Raw genomic sequence first — 21,155 nt, 5'->3', positions numbered from 1 at the left:
GAACTTTTCTGCACTTCGATCAGCTCCATGCTTGATTTTGTAGAGCCACTTAGAGGTGACAACCGATTTGTCCTAGGGTCTATGGATCACATCCCAAACATCATTCTTCATAATAGATTTGTATTCTTCATTCATAACATCCTTCCATACTTGTTGCTTCATGACTTCTTCAAATGATGAAGGCTCATTTTGAATGATAGTGTTCATGACGGTCAAGTATCCTTGATACCTGTTCTGCTTCTTGCTCTCATGGAAAGTCCCCTTTGGTGCAATATGTCTCTCGACATCTTTGAGAGTCTCCCTAAGCCATGAGGGTCTCCTCTTGGAGGAGAAGGGTTCTTGGGGAGGAGGATCAATAGAATCCATGGGTTCATCAACATCAAGCATCATTTTGTCCTCTTTTTCACCTTGTTTTCCGGCGTTAGCTTTTTTGTCCTTCCTTGGGATAAGAAGGTTGTTGATCTTGCTGAGGGCCATATCTTCGTCAAAGGTGACATCATGACTTATCTCAACTTCCCTTTGACCAGACACATAAATTCTATAACCTTTAGAATTTTCACTATAGCCCACAAAGATTCCTTTCTTCCCAGATGCACCCAATTTGCTTCTTTTCTCTTTCAGCACATGAAAATATACAGGACTTCTAAAAATTCTGAAATGAGAGACATTGGGTTTCTTACCAGTGAACATTTCTTCGGGAGTCTTGGAGTCTAATGCTTGAGGAGGGCATCGGTTTTGAACATACACGACGATATTTGCAACTTCAGCCCATAGAAACTTTGGAAGCCCTTGATCATGAAGCATGGCACAAACAACTTCTATCATAGTACGATTCTTCCTTTCAGCCACACCATTCTGCTCGGGAGTGTATGGTGTTGTGGTCTCCCTCTGAATGCCGGCTTCTCTCAATAATCATGGAATTCATTTGATTCGTACTTAGTCCCATTATTAGTCCTCAATATCTTGATTTTCTTCTCGGATTGGTTTTCGATCATGGCTTTGAAGTGACAGAACCAAGTGAACCAGGTGAACACTTCATCCTTCTTTTTCAAGAAGTAGATCTAGGTCTTGCGAGAATAGTCATCCGCAAAGGTGAGATAATATAAGTATCCTCCTAAAGAGTTTACGGGCATCATACCAGATATGTCGGAGTGGATCAATTGCAATATATCTATGGCCTTGCTATTACTAGTGGGGAATGGTCCCCTTGTAAGTTTTCCTTCGGCACATCCCTGACATACACCTTCATGCTCTACTTTGAACTTGGGCATTCCTATTACCATCTGTCTCACATCGGGAAGAGCCTTATAATGAAGATGGGCAAACCTTCGGTGCCATAGTTCAGATTGTAGAGATGTGTCGCAAGACATAGCGCCCAATGGACTTCCTCCAACTTGATACAATGTGTCAACCCTAAACCCAAGAGTAGAAGCATCTTTACAATTCCTTTCCAAACATGTACCTTTCCATCGATGAATGCCACCTTGTATCCTTTGTCTTCCATTGCTGAAATGGACATCAGGTTCTTCTTGAGATCAGGTACATATAGAACTTCTTGTAAATGAATAGTGTTACCTTGATTCAATTGAAGGGTAACATTCCCTACTCCCTTTACGGGAACATGATAGGTGGCATTGTCTCCAAGGATAATCTCCAAGTTTGTCTCCTTCTCTATCCGATTAGAGAGAGCTTCCTTGTATCCGGTGAAGTGCCTTGAGGCACCACTATCAATTAGCCAATTCCCCAAAGTGTCCAGTGGAGAGGGCCGATATAAGATAATATTCCTTTTGCTTATTGTTAACAACATTTGATTCTTCATACCTAGAGTTCCTTGCTTTCTTGGAGGGTTGACCATTTTCTTGATGTCCTGCATTCCTTTTTCCTTTGCCATTGAACCTGCCATTCCTTTAATTGTTGTGGTTGAAGTTACCCCTAGAATGATTGTGATCATCATCATGTGATGTGTCCCTTCTATTTGGACACTCCCTTGCATAGTGGCCAAACTTGTTGCAAACAAGACACCTACCCTTCCTTCCACCCTTAGGTCAAGGCTTTCCATTGAAATGACCTTTAGACCTTGAATTATTTGTCCTTTCGGCATTACCAGAGAAAGCAGTGGGTTGCTTCTATTAGAAGGCATTTCTTGCTCCACCATTCTTGTTTCTTCTTGAATGCATCTCAACATCAATTCTTCAAATCCTAGAATTCGATCATTATTGAGAATAGTGGTTCTAAATATATAACACTCGGGTGGGAGTCCTCCAAGGGTAGTGATAGTAAGTTCCCTGTCAGGAATGACCTCTCCAATTGAAAGTAGATCATTCTTGATCTCAGTGATCCTTAAGAAGTAGGATTGAATATCCTCGTCCTTGCCCTTCTTAATATCCTTCAACTTATTTTTGAAAAATAGAATTTGATTAGCATCACTAACCTTGAACATGCTGACCAACCTGTCGTAGATCTCCTTGGAGGTGTTCAAATCGGAGATGTAGGCCACTAGATGCTTGTTAATGGAATCTCTGATAATCTTCTTCGCTTTGACTTTAGCCTTATTGTATTTGGTCTTCGCAGCAGCCGGTGCATTTGAAGGAGGCTCAGGGATTTTACCCTTCACATAATCCAACACTTTTTGTTCTTCCAAGGTCAAATCAAGAGACATCTTCCATCCATGATAGTCAGACTTTTGATGGAGGTTGTCTTTAGCGGGGAAGTGGGATGAGGAACCCATTGAGCCTTTTGTCCTTGTCCAACCGTCTTTGGTGATTGCTCTTTCACTCTTGCTTGGGTTTTGTCTCCACCTCAACTCCGATACCATGTTAATTTTAGGTAACAATGGTATGTTCTATGCTTAAGAGCAATTTACTTCAATTTCTTTATTAGTCCAATATCAATATCCACTTTAGCAATCACATCAACATGGTAGTAAAATGCAGATAGAACCTAAACATAAACAATAGAAGACAAGCCAAGACAAGAGGACACAAGATGTGGCACCAACCAGGGACAAACCCCAATGTGGGGAACCCTTGATCAATTCTTCTTATATTTTTCAATAGTTCAGCAGAGAGAGAGATAACACAAATTACAAACCTGATAATTTACGACAGCAGCAAGAAGCCCTAACTAGAAAAGTCAACGCTGGTCAAACAGAGCAGAATTCTTCCTCTAAACAGTTCGGTCAAACCCAATCAACTTTGGCCTCCAACAGCAAGCCTAATCAGCCCAAAACAGTTCGAAAAAGTCCAGTCAAAGACTTGTCAAGGAAAGTCAAACTGAGGCCAGACCTAGGGTAGTCAACGCTGGATAAATGAGAGGTCATATCACCTTGATTTCAGTGCCCAGATCTGCGGCCTGCTAAGGAGAAGATACCTCACCCAATCCACAGTCAAAACAGGTCAACACTAGAGGTCAATGCAGTCAAACAGCAGTCCTGCAGTTTGGTCAACGCTGGTCAACACAGTCAAACAGATCCTCCTTCCTTTGCACGTGTGAGAGACAGCTGCCCAGATTTGCGTATGCAATCAGATGAGAAGAGAGAGATGTGAGAAGATGAGATGATGATGAAATGACTTGAGGTCTCCTCCTTTTATATGCAACGTTGAGGATGAGCTGGGGGTTTGAGTTGGCAGACCTTGACAATTTGTCCATAATATAAATAAATTCATATCTTCAGTTTTGCATGTTGGAATCGGATGATTTTTAGATCAATCCTACACCTCTAGGAGAGAGGAATCCAAGAAAAATATCAGCTGTCATAAATAAGATGACCCATGTGGAGTTTGGCCCTAGTTGCCAATTTTAACACTTACTCTTTGACCTTTAAATATAAATCTTAAGGCTCTCAATGGGAGCCATCTATAAAATAAACCTCTTGCTCATGAAACCCATGCAGCAAGGCAAAATAACAAATTCATTTTCTTGTTTACAAAAATCATAATTACAATGTCATGAAGACCGAACCTAGTTACACTTTCTTCAACCACTGAGCCACTTGCGTTCAAGAGAAAATCACTCTCTCGTGATGACTTGCTCACACACTTGTGCTCTTCATTGTTTCTTGATTTCTAGTGCTAGCATCCATTTATAATTTTCATTGAGTCCAAATCTCTAACCCCAATCTCCTCTCTAGAAACATCTTGAACCTTCCTTCTAGAAACATCTTGAAGATCAACGGTTGAGAATATCTCTAAGTCACTTAAATAATTAAATTATTTATCCTTAGAAAATAACCCGATAGTCCACAATAATTAATTGACTTTAATTATTGTAATTTCCCAAGTTAAACTTTGGAAAGAGGACATAAATCACTAGAAGAGGCAAACAAGTCTTCTACATGCTAAGACACCAAGCAATTGTAGAAGACCTTCCAATGCTACTCACATCAACATTCCCTGCTCGTTCATGAGATGCTTTGCTGCCAAAAGACTTTGATAGACAGATCCCTTTTCATTGTGAATTCAAGGTTCATTGCCCCTTATTTCTAGCCTCTTGATGTCTGCTCCAACACTAGGTTTGTGAGGTAATGTAGGTGTTGGATCACATAGTCAATGATTAACGAGAATTTCATTACACTTCTTCTCAGCCTTAGTGTTAGAAGAGCTGAACGTTAACTTTGTCGCTGGTTTATGCTTCTTCCTTGGTGCCCATTGGACCTTCTCCCATTTTGTTCTTTTGGGTTTTTTATGATTTTATATTATCCATTTCAGCATTTGCTTTATACTTTCCTATATCTTTTCAGCTCTGATCGAGATGCCTTGCCAGTCCCATTGCTTATTTATTGGGGACCTTGTTATAGTCACACTGGCTATCTGTGGCTGTCATGGGACTTTAATACTTCAATTAAGAGAAATCAATTTAAATATTGGTTCATTGTAATCAACTATAAAATATAAAATTTTCTAAATATGAACTTCAAAAGTGTCAATTACATTGTTTAATAGGAATTGTCTCCATGATGCCCACACGTCACTGACAATAGTGGTACATAGAGCTCCCTTCACCTGCCATAGTTGCTGAAGAAGAATGAAGTATGAGGCCAATTGATGTCAGCTGGCTCTATCATTTACTTGCTTGTAAACTTGCAGCAAATGGCTCTAGACGATGAATTGTTATATATAAACACCTAATCCTTTCATCAATCCTCAACCAACTTGGCAATCCAGTCAAATTTGCAACATTATTGAATGCAGTATGAGTCTTAATTTATGCCTTTACTCTTTTTGCACTTATCGCACCTGCAACTTTGCAAATGGATTCCACATCTATGATAAACTGCAGAACAATAGACATCCCACCCCATAAATGCCTACACATGACTGCTTCCTTAAGAAAGTATATTTTCTTTTTTCTCGTCTTAAATAATCAATCAGCCACGAAACAGGGCCCTGGTGTTGAAGTTGATCTTCAAAAGTGAAGGGGTTTTGGGTCTCCATTGAATCCATAGCAATGGAACCATCGCCTATACTCCATGAAATCTTCAATGATTTCTATAATCTTATTGAGCTGAGCTTTCTTCTTGTCAACTAGGATGGTGTTAATCCTTTCCTGATTGTTATCCTGAGGTTAGTAATGCTGTTTAGCCTGTGTGCTCTTTAGGGTGAGGATTTGTTCTCAAGATATGGCATCTGAAGCTGAAGCATGTACTGTCTAGAAAAACAATTTGAATTTAGAACACTTCTCTTGTTGATTTTAGTGTCATATGGTTTCTGATTTTTTTTCCTCAGGGTCTCAGCATATCCAGGATGAGGCAAGGATTATGGTATTTGAGTATGCTAGCTCTTTAAATTTGTGCAGTGAATTATTTTATCCAGTTACTTGTTTATTAAGAGTTTACAACCATATATGAGGAAAGATGTGGGTTTGTTGCCTTTTGGTTTTGTTCTCATGGATCTTGTAGATCAAATGGATACTCATACAACCATATATACATAGTCATTAAAGTGTAATTTTGCTTGCAGGAACGAACAAACTGGACGAATGAGGACACTCTAAATGATAATCTTGGACATGGTACTTTTGTTGCAGGAGTGATTGCTAGTCAAGATATGCAATGCCTTGGGTTTTCTCCAGATTCTGAAATATATGCGTTCCGTGTGTTTACTGATGCACAGGTAATTGATGACTTAGCTGAAGCAATATGACTGATCATGACTGTTCTTTCGAATATATAGTCAGCATATTTACAGTAATTAAAATGCTTTTTTGATACCTAGAACGTATCCCACATTGTACTTCTTTTGATGGGTGTACTTTTCAGTCCCATTGACCTACTTTTCTGCTCATTTACTCTTTTCCTTGGAAAAAGATCTTAATTTCATCTAATAAAAAAAATCACATTTTGCAGATACTTATAGCATTTCATGTTTCCCAAAAAAGGAAACCCAAATCACAAAATACAGAAAAACTGCCTTATCATCATTACCAGTCTGACCAAAACCATAATCAGATTCATATAGATCCCTAAAAAGGCCAAAAGTGACCCACAAATCTTAGCAGAAACATAGTCAACTATAAACTGTCTCCAAACCATACCTTCTGACCAACTAACAAAAAACCATCTCTTCAAATGACTAAACATGTTCAAGTATAGCAACAAATTATTTATAACTGTTCAAAACATCCACCAGCTGACAGTCAGAAAAAAGACAGAACAAAATCAGATGGCTGTCCCTCCACGAACTCCCTTTGCACAGGCCTTGCTGTGCAATGCTGAACTCTGGAAGACCAGTGACAATCTCCCTTGGGATCGGCAATGCACTGTAGTGCAAGTGTCCCCATCCTCCCGTGCCATAGGTCACACAGGTTGTCATTTTCATGTACCAATGCCTGGACAGGTTTGCCTGTTAACCAGTATATGTTGCTCTCTCTAACCCCAATAACCACTGCTGTGTCTAGGCTAGAATCCTCTGGATGAATGAGCACCTGCCCATTCTTGAAAATGGCCTCATATCCTCTTTCCTCAATCACTGAGACAGAGAGCAAGTCCTTCTTCAGCCCTAGTACAAATAGCATGTCCTTGGCTTCTGATGTCCCTCCTGCTGGAACTTAATAGTTCCAACCCCCTTTACTGCATATGTGGAATCATTACCAAGCTCCACAGATAAATCTGAGTCACTCTTTTGTCAGAGTGGTCACTGTCCAAGTACCAACCACTCCTTGTGATGGTGCTGGTAGATAGACAAGAGACAAATGAGAAGTCCTCGAACTTCGCTGAAAACCCAACAAGCTGAACATCCACTGGTGTTGCTGTTTCATGCCTCTTCGCCTTCCCCTTCTCCTTCTCCGGACATTGTGATGCATAGTGCCCACTCTTGTGGCAGATGAAGCATTTGAGCTTGCTCAAGTCGTTCCCTCGCTGAGAGGATTCCCCCTCACTATTACCCTTGAAACCTGCCCTTCTTGGCTATACTAGCCAGGGCTAGATTCTCCTCTCCATCTCACTGGTGGTTGGCTTTAGACTCCTCTTGAGTCTCTTCCTGGACGCCATGCGAGTTCTGAGACACTCCCCTTTCTGGATAAATAAATAATATATGAATGTATGAGTAAAAATGATATGATAAACAAATGAGTGCCCCATATATACCTAGGTGAGAGTGTCCTTTCATTAAGAGTCATGTCCTTTCATTATTACTAATTATACTTATTAATTATTGTTTGTATTATTTTATAGATATTTATGTTTATAGCAGCTGGCCACTTTGTCACTTATTTTAATCTCATTTTTCTTTTGTGACTTTTATCTATGGTTCATGGAATTGCTTTAATTATATGATGTACATTTTCCCTTTATGAGTTGGTCATGAGATAAGTCACGGGGGCTCATTAGGAGTTCACAAGGAACTCCTTGTTAGGATGTTGTGATTACTTGGTTAATAGTTGTCCTATCGATACTCCCCATATTGTACTTCCGAAGTCAAGCAAGTATTCACAATGAATATCACCATACTTATAAGCTAAGTCACATGACATGAGGACATGGACACAGAGGACACATAAATACTAGTATTTGACATCAGACACAACAACCCCAGAAACAGGACATGGGGGACACATTATATATATATATATATAGTGCCCAATCCATATTTTTTAGAAATAAGAACATCTACAGATATGAATCATGGTGATATCTATTTAAAAATTTAGTATTTACAATTTTAGAACTAGTTAGTTTATTAATTTACTACATCAATGATGTTCATAGTTCAATGTTCATTGTTCATGTTATTAACAATTGTTCAAGCACATAAGAAACTAAAAATTTAGAACTATCATGATTGATAAAATAAAACTAGAAATTTGGAAGTAGAACCTAGATATTAAAACTATAGATTGCAGATTTTCCATTAAGTCATCAAAATTAAATGTATTACATAGATACCAAGGGAATTCCACTGGAAAATACAAAATAGAGTAGATGCAAAAATTAAAATAGGTAGCAATATCATAGCTTGTCACTGTTGTCAGTGGTACTTCAAAATCAAAATGTATTACGTAGATACCGAGGAAATGCCACTGGAAGATACAAAATAGACTAAATACAAAACAAGTAGCAATATCATAGCTCGTCACTATCGTCAGTGGTACTGGTCACGACTCTATAAATAGTCTAGTTCCTCCACGTCATAATCGCCATCAATGCCACTGCGATCTAACTCTGCTCCATCCTCCCCCTCTATGCCTAGTCCAAGATTTGTTGTTGCATTTGTTGGTGTGGAGGATGACCCCTCAAGAGACTCATCATCAAAAGTGACTGGCTCTAGCACTGGGTCATTAAGATCCATGTTGGCTACGCCAACTCTATATTGTCGTCCAAACCCAAATCTTTTGGAAACACATCCCACATCTTTGTCTTTTCCTTCAACCACTCCTCCCTTTGCCTGTAAATAAGACGAAGCTTGGTGTGCTCATTTTAAAACTATATAGATTTCCATATGTGCTCCAATTCCTCTCACAACAAGAGGATGAAGTAACTTGAGAGAGGTCCCTCAAGGCTAACTGTTGTAGAATAGGGCATGTTGCCTGATGAGTTGCCCACTAAGCATAAGCATCTTTGATCTCCCTATCTCCAAGTACATCATACTCCCCAAATCTCCTAGTGCCAGTGGAGAACTCTACAAAGCCTTCTTCAGCCTCAAGAAAATATGCTCTATCCTAAAATATCCTTTTGAATGCTTCCTTCCTCCCCTGTGAAATCTCTCCATGCATGTGATGAGGGTATCTGTGCGAGGTCCCATCACGGAGCCACTCTTCACTGTAGTACTTGTGTTAAAATTGGCAACTAGGGCCAACTTCCACCTTAGGACAACTCATATGATGGAGATGATTATTGCATTGGACTATTCTTTTTGAGAGGTACAATTTTGATATAAAGATGATCTCATTCTCACAAGCAGAAATGGAATTTTGTATTTTTTCTTTCTCATGGACAAATTGTCAAGGTCAGCCTCAGTCAAATGTAGGCTCAAGAAGCCCAATGGATGTGTCTCCTCACTTTCAACGAAGCGTATAAATGGAACTGACCCTTCTCTCATTTGGACATCACTCATCTCATCATATCTTCTTGTCTCTCCTCTCTTGATTGGTTCGTACAACTTGGAGGCTCTTTACTTTCGCACATGTGGAGGAAGGAAGATTTTTGGATTGGTTTTGGAGGCCGAAAATTTCAGGGATTAGGGCATGCGTTCGCCAATGTTGACTTGGGGTATTTGACGAACGTTGACTTTTGTTTTGTGGGGATAATTTTAATCTCTGTAGGCCGCATTCTTTGGCAAAAATTTTGAGGTGATTGGGGATTGTTTGACCAAGTTGACTATTGCGTTGAATTTTTGGTTTGATCGCAGAATTAGAACAAACATTGACTGGGTTGACTAAGCTCGTTTTGGGTTGACTTTGACTCCTTTGGCAGGGCTCTCTACTTTCACACATGTGGAGGAAGGCAGATTTTTGGATTGGTTTTGGAGGCTGAAAATTTCAGGGATTAGGGCATGCGTTCACCAATGTTGACTTGGGGTATTTGACCAATGTTGACTTTTGTTTTGTGGGGAGAATTTCAATCTCTGTAGGCCGCATTCTTTGGCACAAATTTTGAGGTGATTGGGGATTGTTTGACCAAGTTGACTGTTGCGTTGAATTTTTGGTTTGATCGCAGAATTAGAACAAACATTGACTGGGTTGACTGAGCTCGTTTTGGGTTGACTTTGACTCCTTTGGCAGGCCACATTCTTTTGCTGTTGACTGAGTTGCTTGGAGGATGTTTTGGGGCAACTTTGACCACTGCTGACTTTCTGGTTAGGGCTGCATTGGCTGCTGATTGGGCAAAACTGTTTTGGGCTTGTATTTATGATAGTTGTACTCTCCCTCTCTCTCCACTGAACTATTGAAGAATAATAAGAAGATTTGATCAAAGGGTTTCCCCACATTGGGGTTTGTCCCTGGGATTCGCCACATCTTGTGTCCTTTTGTTTTGGCTTGTCTTCGACATATGTTTTTATGTTCTATCTGCATTCACTGCCAATGTGTATAAGTTAATGTGATTCCTACTGAAGATAATTGGAAATTGTCATTGGGCTGATAAGGAATATTGAAGTAATTTGTGCTAAAGCATAGAACATACCATTTAAAATTAACATGGAACTAGAGCTTAGGTGAAGACAAAGCCTAAGAAAGAGTGAAGCAAAGCAATCACTAAGGGAAGCTATTGGACAAGGACTTGGAACTAGTCCCAATGACGACTACATCTTTCTTCAAATTTGAGGACAAGCTTAAGGACAAATCTGACTATCATGCATGGAAGATGACTTTGGATTTGACATTAGAAGAAAATGATGCCATGGACTATGTCAAAGGAAGAATAACAGAGCCTCCTTCAAATGCATCTGCTGCTGCACAAACCAAGTATAAGAAAGGTGAGGTTAAAGCTAAGAAGATTATTGTTGATTCTATTCATAAGCCTTTGGTTGCCTATATTTATGATTTGGAAACATCTAAGGAGATGTATGAAAAGCTGGTTGGGATGTTCAAAGTAAACAATACAAATCAAATTCTCTTTCTAAAGAATAAGCTGAAAGATATCAAGATGGATAGAGGAGAGTCCATCCAATCCTACTTCATGAGGATTACCGAGATCAAGAATGATCTCCTATCTATTGGTGAAGTCATTGGTGACAGAGAGCTCTCTCTTATTGCACTTGGAGGCCTTACAAGAGATTGGGATGTGTTTAACACTACCATCCTCAACAATGACAGGATTTCGGGATTTGATGAACTATTGGCCAGACGCACTCAAAAAGAAATAAGGATGATGGAAAGAGACAAGTCCTCAAATGGAAACAATCCTACCGCCTTCACCTCTCATTCTAAGAGAAGGAACAATGCTGGTCCAAGGAATCAAGGACAAGGGTTCAAGCTGCGATTCAAAGAAGGAAGAAAAGGAAGATGCTTCATTTGTAACAGGTTTGTTTACTTAGCTAGAGAGTGTCCTCACAAGAAAGATACTCCAAGAGATGATGACAACAAGAACAACAACTTCAAAGGCAATGGCAATCAAAGGAACAATAGGTTCAATAACAAAGGAAAGAGGAATCCTCCCGCTGCTCGAAATGGAAATGGTCGTACTTCCTAGAAGTCAAGAAACTCCAGGTATGAAGAAGTTAATGTTGTAAAGCAAAAATAATTTTATCTTATTTCTTCCCTCTCCACCGCCTCTCCTCCGGATACATTGGACCATTGGTTGATTGATAGTGGTGCCTCAAGGCACTTCAATGGGTACAAAGAAGCTCTCTCAAACTTGGTTGAAAAGAAGACAAATATGGAGATTATACTTGGGGATAATGCCACTTATCCCGTGAAAGGAATTAGGACTGTTACTCTTCACTTAAATCAAGGTCAAACTCTTCATTTGCAAGAAGTTCTATTTGTACTTGATTTGAAAAAAAACTTGGTCTCTATTTCTGTGATTGAAGACAAAGGTTTCAAGGTGACATTCATTGATGGGAAGGTTCGAGTTTGGCAAAGGAACCCAAGAGATGCATTCACTCTTGGATTCAGGGTTGAAGGTCTCTATCAGGTTGGAGGAAGTCCATTGGGAGCAATGACTTGTGACACCTCTTTTCAATCTAAATTATGGCACTGGAGATTTGCTCACCTTCATTTCAAAGCCTTACCCAATGTAAGGAAGATGGTCACAGGGATGCCCAAATTCAACTTAAATCATGAAGGTGTTTGTCAGGGATGTGAAGCTGGAAAACATACACCATTCCCCTCAAGTGAGACTCAAACCACCGATATTCTTCAAATGATCCATTCTGATCTATCAAGGATGTTGCCCATGACATCTTTGGGTGGGTATTTGTATTATGCTATTTTTGTGGATGTCTTCTCTCACAAAACATGGATTTACTTCTCAAAGAAGAAGGATGAAGTATCCAAATGGTTCTGCTCCTTCAAAGTCCTGGTCGAGAATCTAACAGGGAAGAAGATCAAAGTATTGAGGACCAATAATGGTACCGAATATGAGTCAAATGAATTCAAAGACTATTGTAGAGAAGCTGGCATCAAGAGGGAGACTACTACCGCATATACTCCCGAACAAAATGGTGTTGTCGAAAGGAAGAATCGTAATATCATAGAAGCCACCCGTGCTATGCTTCATGATCACGGTCTTCTGTGTGAATATTCTATTACTGCAACAACTGATTTATTTTACTTACTTATTTTCCAATAAGTTATTTCCGAAATCCCTTAAGTAAATATTAAAATAAATTCTACTATAGATATCACACTATTATACAGAACAAATACATGCATAATAATCAAACACATCAACACAATTATTTTTAGACAATTGTCCCCCAAAAAACCCATTGCGGGAAAACCGATGCAACAGAGGAGGATTTTATTAATCAGCGTTTCTTGAGTACAACTAGGGTGTGACAATGGCTCACCCAACAGAGATAACCACCCGGCAGTAATACCATAAAATCCTCTAGCGCTTCCCCTAGTCTCAGCGTCAGTGCAACGTCAGTCCAGCTAGCTAATATTAATTATTTTAATATTTCTCTAACTAGGTGGAATTTCCTCAAACCATTTTTGGGTCTTGGATACGTCATGTGCTTTAGCCTCCACCAATTTTCATGGCTAGAGCACATCCGATGCTTCCCCAAATCAACACTCCCTCTTAGCGAGGAATGTGCTCTAGTAATGCTCCATAACTGAGCATCACCCTGATCATCCGACATCGGTGCCTGTGCTGATGTTTGGCCTTGCTGCCCAACATTCTCTGCACTGCTGCCTCATGTACTGTTGCCCATGGCTCTACCACTACCACTGCTACATTTGTACTGCAACTCCCTCTGCATCCGTGCTGCTGCTGGTCCTTTCTCCCAACACTGCATCTGCACTGCAGCCCTCTCTCATCATGCTGCATTGTGCTGCCCATTGCACTACCACTGCTACTGCTACACTGCAACTAGTTACTGAGACGATGGTAACTGATCTACCCAATTACTAACATCCTTGTCAGGCTAGAAACCCTCATGATGCTGAAGCTTTCTCTGCTGCTACCCTGTGCTCCCTCTGTTGCCTCTGCGTTGCTGCAACAACTCTGTGCCTCTCGTACCGTTGCAAACACCTATGTGACTTCCTACACTGCTGCCACCTCCTTTGTGCCTCTCGCACTATTGCAACCCCCAATGCGTTACTATAGATCCCTGCACTCAAGCACTTTCTGTTGCTCCATCCGTATCCGCTTCTACCGACATCCACCATCTTGCTACTGTCACTTCATGTTAAAATTTGCAACTAGGGCCAAACTCTGTGTGGGTCATCTTATTAATGGAAGTTGATATTTTTCTTGGATCCCTCTCATCGAGAGGTGTAGGATTGATCTAAAGATCATCCGATTCCGATAAGTATTCATAGGGATATGAATTTATTTGTGTTATGGGACATTCATCAAGGTCGGCCAACAACCAAATATACCCCACTTGTGCTCAACGTTTTGCTATAAAAGGAGGAGCTCTTCAAGTCATTTAGACACACTTCCTCTCCACATGTCTTTGGGTTTTGGTGGGAGGAGAGATACTAAGAGTATACGCTGGCCTAAGTCTTATGATGCCCTAGCCGCAGTAAGGAGGATGCCCTAGCAGCAGTGTAGCCGCAAGGAGGAACATCTAGACGCAGTCAAAAGAGAAGGCTCTACGCAGATCTAAGGAGCAACTAGAGGAGGTCTCTAGCCACACCATTTAAGGGTGCCCTAGGCCGCAGTCAATGAGGATTTTTATGCAGCAAGAAGAGACACTTACCACAGTCCTCTATACACAACTAATCACAAGGCATAACGTAGACTCCATACGCTGTCCTATACGCAGCAAGAAGAGGGACTTTGCTGTCCCTAACACAATCATGGAAGGAGGTTAAACGCAGGCCTTATCTGCTGGCCTTATTCCACTCATACGCTGGAAAGAACACAACTCTAACGATGCCCTAAATTACAGTCATGGAGAAGCCCTAGATGCAGTGAAGGAAGGAGCCTAATTGAGACCTATATGTTGTTTAACCATTGTACAGAAGAGCCCTAATCCGCTGATCAAAGGAGTCTCCTTATACATAGTCAAAGAAGTTATCTAGCCATAGGTGAAGGAGATGCCTAGTCGCAGTTTGATAAGAGATCTATCAACTGTCTTAGGGAACGTCTATACTCTACAAAAGAAGTCCTAAAGAACCCTACTTGTCGTCCAAGGAGGAGCCCTAATCTGCTGTCAAGCTGCTGTAAAGTGCAGCCATAATCTGCAGTATATGAAGGACAATGATGCCCTAGCTACAACAAGAGGAGCCCTCATCATAGCATATAAAAGTCTAGATGGACAATGTTGATATCTTTGGTAACAACAAGATAAAGAAGGCAATCTTAAGCATCTATAGCCTAGCTGCTCTGCTACGCTGCAAGCCATAGCAAGTAGCTGAGGCTGATATGTAGCAAAGGAAATGTTGTATGCATCATAAGTATTGTAGCAGCATGATGTGAGTAGTATAGCAACAAGGTATTGCAGCATGATGATGATGATGTATTGCAACATGCCATGAGTATATGATTGGGTGTAACACATGTTGGAAGACATTAATTCCAACCACCCGCCATTAATGCAATTGCTAGACTATTCTGGAGTATTCGACGGATGTCTTGAGAGATGGATAGCTTACTGGAGAAGCCACTGAACTCCAGAAGCTTCCTTGCTGTGTATAAAAATCGTTTCAACAATCAAACGAAGACACTTTGTTCTGTGTTTATGTGTTCAGTGTTTTGTGTTCATTTCTGAGTTCTGCGCTCTTTGAACTCAAAACTTAACACACAAAACTCAAAACTTGCTTCATTTGATTGCTGAACAGGTTTTTATACACAACAAGGAAGCTTCTGGAGTTCGGTGGCTTCTCCAGGAAGCTACCCATCTCTCAAGACGTCCGCCGAATCCTCCAGAATAGTCTAGCAACTGTATTAATGGCGGGTGGTTGGAATTAATGTCTTCCAACACTCCCCCTTAATTCCAACCATATGACAAATATACCATAGCACAATATACAAGACACTGTAAACATACTCTTAATTGTCATGCCTGCTGGTCTAAGTCTCAGCTAGGCTTACATTATAGTCTTGATTTTCTACAACACATAACTTACTTCTACAAAACTCAAATTTTGCCTTCCCAAGAGGCTTAGTAAATATGTCAGCTACATTCTCATTTGTATTACAGTATATTAGAGAAATTTCTTTTGATTGGACCTTTTCTCTTACAAAATGATATTGTGTGTCTATATGTTTTGACCTTGCATGACATACAGGATTTTTCCCCAGTTTGATGGTGCTTTGATTGTCACATCTGATCACTGTAGGTTCTTGTTGACTTTCACCAACATCTTCAAGTATTCTTCTGAGCCATATAGCTTCACAAGTGCCACTACATAATGCTTTATATTCTGCTTCAGTTGATGACAAGGAAACTATTGCCTGTTTCTTACTGCTCCATGATATAGCTCCCGGTCCTATATTGAAGACGTATCCAGTGGTGGATCTCCTGTTATCTGGATTTCCAGCCCAGTCAGAATCAGAATGACCTGTCAATTCAACATTACAAGCATTAGTATATTCAATACCAAAATTGATAGTTCCCTTTAAGTATCAAAGGACCCTTTTTGCAGCTATCCAATGGCTTTCATGAGGCTTAGCCATGAATTGACTAAGTATGCTTACTGCATAAGCGATGTCTGGTCTAGTGGTAGTGAGATAATCCAGACTTCCCACTAATTGTCGATACAATGTTCCATTCACCTCTTTTGTTCCATCATCACTTCTTAATTTGATATTTTGTTCCAATGGAGTACTCACTGCTTTACATCCATTCATATGAAATCTCTTTAGTACTTCATTTGTATATTTGCTTTGTGTGATTAAGGTTCTTCCATCACCTCTCCATACTTCAAGACCTAGACAGTAGTGCATCTCACCAAGATCCTTCATCTCAAATTCCTGTGATAACTTCATTTTTATATCTGTAATTAATTTATCAGCACTCCCTGTTATTATTAGATCATCAACATATATAGAGAGTAATACTATATCCCCATTTCTATCTGTCTTGACATACAAATTAGGATCATTTTTACTCTTTTTAAATCTTTGCTGAAAGAAGAATTTGTCAATTTTCTCATACCAATATCTGGGGGCTTGTTTTAGTCCATATAAGGCCTTTTTTAACTTGCATACAAGATGTTCTTGACCCTTTTTTATAAATCCTTCTGGTTGAACAAGATAAATCTCTTCTTTTAAGTCACCATTTAGAAAAGCTGACTTTACATCTAATTGATGTAGCTTCCAATCATATTTAGTTGCCAATGCTATCATTATTCTGATTGTATTCATTTTTGCAACCGGAGCAAAGGTATCTTCATAATCTATACCTTCTTTTTGTGAATAACCTTTTGCAACCAATCTTGCCTTATACTTGTCTATGCTACCATCTGCATTAAATTTTGTCTTGTACAACCATTTTGATCCTATAGGGACTTTATTTTCAAGTAATTCTGTTAATTCCCAAGTTTCATTTTTTATTATAGAGTCATATTCTTCTTTCATAGCTTCCATCCATTCTTTATGATTTTTGGCTTGTTCATAATTTAAGGGCTCAAAAACAACCATTACTTGAGACATTAAAGCATAATCTTTATACCTAATGGGGGCTTGAATTTGTCGTGTTGACCTTCTTAGAGGTTCATTACTTTGTGGAGTACCTTCTCCTTTTCTTCTCTGTGGAGTGCCTTCATCACTTCTTTGTGGACTTTGATTCCTTGATGTGTCTTTTGGAATGTCCATGTGTTCTAGTTCTTGAGTTGATTCCACAACTTCTTCTTCTTCCTTAAAGCTTTCATAAGAAGACTGCCATGTATTATGTTCATCTTCTTTTATTTGTTTATCTACATGCTCATGAAATATTACATCTCTACTTGCAAAGACCTTGTGAGTACTTGGATCATACATTTTATATGCTTTTTGATTAGTACAATATCCAATAAAAATACATTTGATGGCTTTGGCATCTAATTTTCTCCTATCCTCTTTAGGAATATGAGCAAAGGCCTTGCATCCAAATATCCTTAAATGACTAATTTTAGGTTTAAAACCATAAAATGCTTCAAATGGTGTTTTGTGCTCAAGATACTTAGTAGGGCTTCTATTTTTAAGATATACAACTGTATTAATGGCTTTAGCCCAAAAACTATTAGAAAGTCCTTTACTTTTTAACATACTTCGAGCACATTCAACTAATGTTCTATTCTTTCTCTCAGCTACTCCATTTTGTTGAGGTGTATGTGGTACTGTAAATTGTTGCATAATTCCATTTTGTTTGCAATATTTGATAAAAGCTCCTGAAGTGTACTCACCACCTTTATCTGATCGAAGAATTTTAATGCTCTTTCCTGTTTGCTTTTCAACCATACTCTTGAATTCTTTAAAGTATTCAAACACGTCACTTTTGTTTCTTATAAAGTATACCCAGGTGTATCTAGTGCTATCATCAATAAATATAAAAAAGTAATATGCTCCACCAAGTGACTTAGTTTGCATTGGACCACATACATCAGTATGCACTAGTTCAAGTATTTCAGGTTTTCTTCTATTTTCATGCACAGGAAATTCTTCCCGATGTTGTTTTCCTAGTGCACAACCTTCACATTCAAAATGCTCACCCTTTATAATTGGAAGACCTTCTACCATCAATTTCTTTTGTAGTAACATTAGGTCATTGTGATTTAAGTGTCCATACCTTTGATGCCAAAGCTCTATAGTTGACATGCCTGTTGATGTCAATGCTTGATGCCCATTCTTCATTACATCCAACTTGTATAAGCCTCCAACTCTCATTCCTTTTGCAACAACCTTGTAGTTTTCCTGCACATCCTTTACCAAACAATGTGATTTCACAAATTCAACTTTTAAATGTTGATCTGTGATAGTAGAAACTGAAATTAAGTTCTTCTTTAATCCTGGAACATACACCACATTTTGAATTTGTTTTTCTTGTCCATTAGGCATCATAACACTTATATTACCATATCCTTTAATTTCATGTGATCTATTATCTCCTAAATAGATGTGTCCACTATTATTAATCTCATGATAAGTATCAAACCAATCTCTTTTGCATGACATATGGATTGATGCACCAGAATCTATAAACCAAGCATTATCATCATCAGTTTCTGTTGATAAAGCCGCATTGGACACAAACAATTTAAGATTGCTAACATCTTGACCAATTGCTTCATCTCTATCAACATAATTTCTTGAATGCCTTCTTTGTTTAAATTGATCAGACCTCCTTTTCATGCAATTCTTAGCAAACTGACCAGGTTTTCCATAGTAATAACACACATCATCTCTACTTATTTTGGCATTTGTCCTTGGTAAAGGGGTACCTTGAAATGATTTTACCTGTGGCTTTTTGCCTTTATATTTCTCCCATTGTTTGCCTTTGAAGGATTGCTTCCCTTTGGCCATCAATGCCAAATCTGAATTGGGAGATTTCTATTTAAGGCTTCTTCTCCACTCTTCCTCCTGTATAAGTATACTCGTCAACTCATCAAAAGTAGGAGCCTTCTCTCTGGCTGAAAGACTAGTGATAAACATTTGATATTCATCAAGCATTCCATTTAATGTCATAGTAACCAAGTCTGTACTAGATATTGATTCATCAATGTCACCTAATTTATCCTTTAGATCTTTAATTCTAGAAATAAAATCACTAACACTTTAATTTTCTTCCATCTTAATTGAAAGAAGCTTACTCTTTAAATACAATATTCGATTTGTAGTCTTCGTCTCATACAAATTTTTGAGAGTGTCCCATGTCTCCCTGGATGTTTTGCACTCTCTAATGTGTGGAATAATGTTGTCCTTAACCATCATCTGCAAAAGCACCTTTGCTTTGTTTTCCTGTCGCTCCCAATCTTGAATTGCAACATCTATGGCTTGAGGGGACACTGGCTTAACTTCAGCTCTAGACACAATCACCCATGTATTGTTGCCTTCCATCAAAGTCTGCAACTTAAACTTCCAATTTGCATAATTTTCACCATCTAACTTGTTAGATTTAGATAAATAAGATTTTGCCAATACATTAGCCATTTTCAATAAGCTTATAAATCCTTAAGTATCAACCACCAATTTTTATTTTATTTTATTTTTTATTTTTTATTTTTCATTTCTTTATTTTTATTTTTTATTTTTCATTTCTTTATTTTTATTTTTTGTTACAGCGACTGTATAGAAAATATTTACTCAAACGCAACAGTTCCATTACATAGATTTGTCAGTAAAATTATATTTAGATAACAAAGAAAACACCTGAATACGAGAGTACTAAAAGAGATGGACAGCCGGAGCCCTGATCTGCGATTGACCAAAAGCACGATATACAGCGGAAGTATAGAAAATCTTTACTCATACGCAGCAAATTTATAAAAAATTTGGGAATATGGTACCCTTACACACAACCTGTACCAGCGAAGGCTTCTTTAAGCATATAAACCGAAGCATATTGTGATCGCAGGCCTCCTTCAGATCTCGATTTCTCGAAACTCAGTGGAAAAAAAACTCCCCCTCCAGCCAGCATGTCCTCTTCTACCAGCGCACAACAACGAAAATCTCTCACAACAATCTCTTCCTTCCGCGACTCTCTCAAACTTCCGGTCAGTGCCCCTACACCCAAACTTCAATCACACTCTGCTTCTCCTTGCAACTACTTCCTCCAAAGCTTAATGTGCTTCACACAGTCGTTCTGCAACACGGACACTCTGCAACAGACACTCTGCAAGTTAATGTCTTGCACATGATCACTCTGCAACAGAGACACTATGCAACAGTGATCTCACACTCTGATCACTCACAAAAGAACCTTATGCTCTTCACAACTCAACCTCACCTCGCTCTGATACCAAATTAGAGAACACACACTTGAACACATAAAACACAGACCAAAACTTGCTAGGCTGCAAGCCATAACAAGTAGTTGAGGTTGATATGCAGCAAAGTGAATGTTGTATGCATCATAAGTATTGCAGCAGCGTGATGTAAGTAGTATAGCAACAAGGTATTGCAGCATGATGATGATGATGTATTGCAGCATGCCATGAGTATATGATTGGGTGTAACATAGTGACAGGTACAATTGATGATGAAGTGCAGCATAACAGTCATTGAGTACAGATCAGTGATGGTGCAGCATTGAGTGCAGATCAACGATGAGTACAACATTGAGTGCAGATCCGTGATAAGAGCAGCTCAATGATTGGAGCAGCACAGTGACAGGAGCAGCAACATGAAATGCATAGCATGGTCATTAAGTCCAGCATTGTGATGATAAGTGCAGCATGGTGCAGCACGGTGAGGTACAACAAGTGGACAAGATGCAACACTATGATAGGTGAAGGAGTCACCTTGGAGAATTAGTTGAAGAAACATGTCTTCAACTGATCTCATGTAGATATAGAAAGTCAAAGTATTGACTTCTGTTGTAAATGTACTATCTCTCTCTCTCTCTGTTGAACTATTGAAGAACATAGAAGAAGAATTGATCAATGGTTTCCCCACATTGGGGTTTGTC

At 39.1% G+C, this 21,155-nt stretch overlaps 1 pseudogene across 1 annotated transcript in view; it reads left to right on the top strand.

Moving 5' to 3' along the window:
• The window catches only part of LOC149258786 (subtilisin-like protease SBT6.1), a 303,764-nt pseudogene that overhangs the window by 69,578 nt on the left and 213,031 nt on the right, over window positions 1–21,155 (top strand). Inside the window, exon 3 of the transcript XR_016256954.1 lies at window positions 5,958–6,110. The product of XR_016256954.1 is annotated as a subtilisin-like protease SBT6.1 (transcript). The remainder of the gene's footprint in view (window positions 1–5,957; window positions 6,111–21,155) is intronic.

Source organism: Pinus tabuliformis, chromosome 6 (assembly GCF_031772625.1).
Source record: "Pinus tabuliformis cultivar Carrire ecotype Pingquan chromosome 6, CPIR1, whole genome shotgun sequence".
NCBI classification, from domain to species: domain Eukaryota; kingdom Viridiplantae; phylum Streptophyta; class Pinopsida; order Pinales; family Pinaceae; genus Pinus; species Pinus tabuliformis.
Note: the sequence above shows the minus strand (reverse complement) of the source record. Positions and strands in the feature narration are given on the sequence as shown.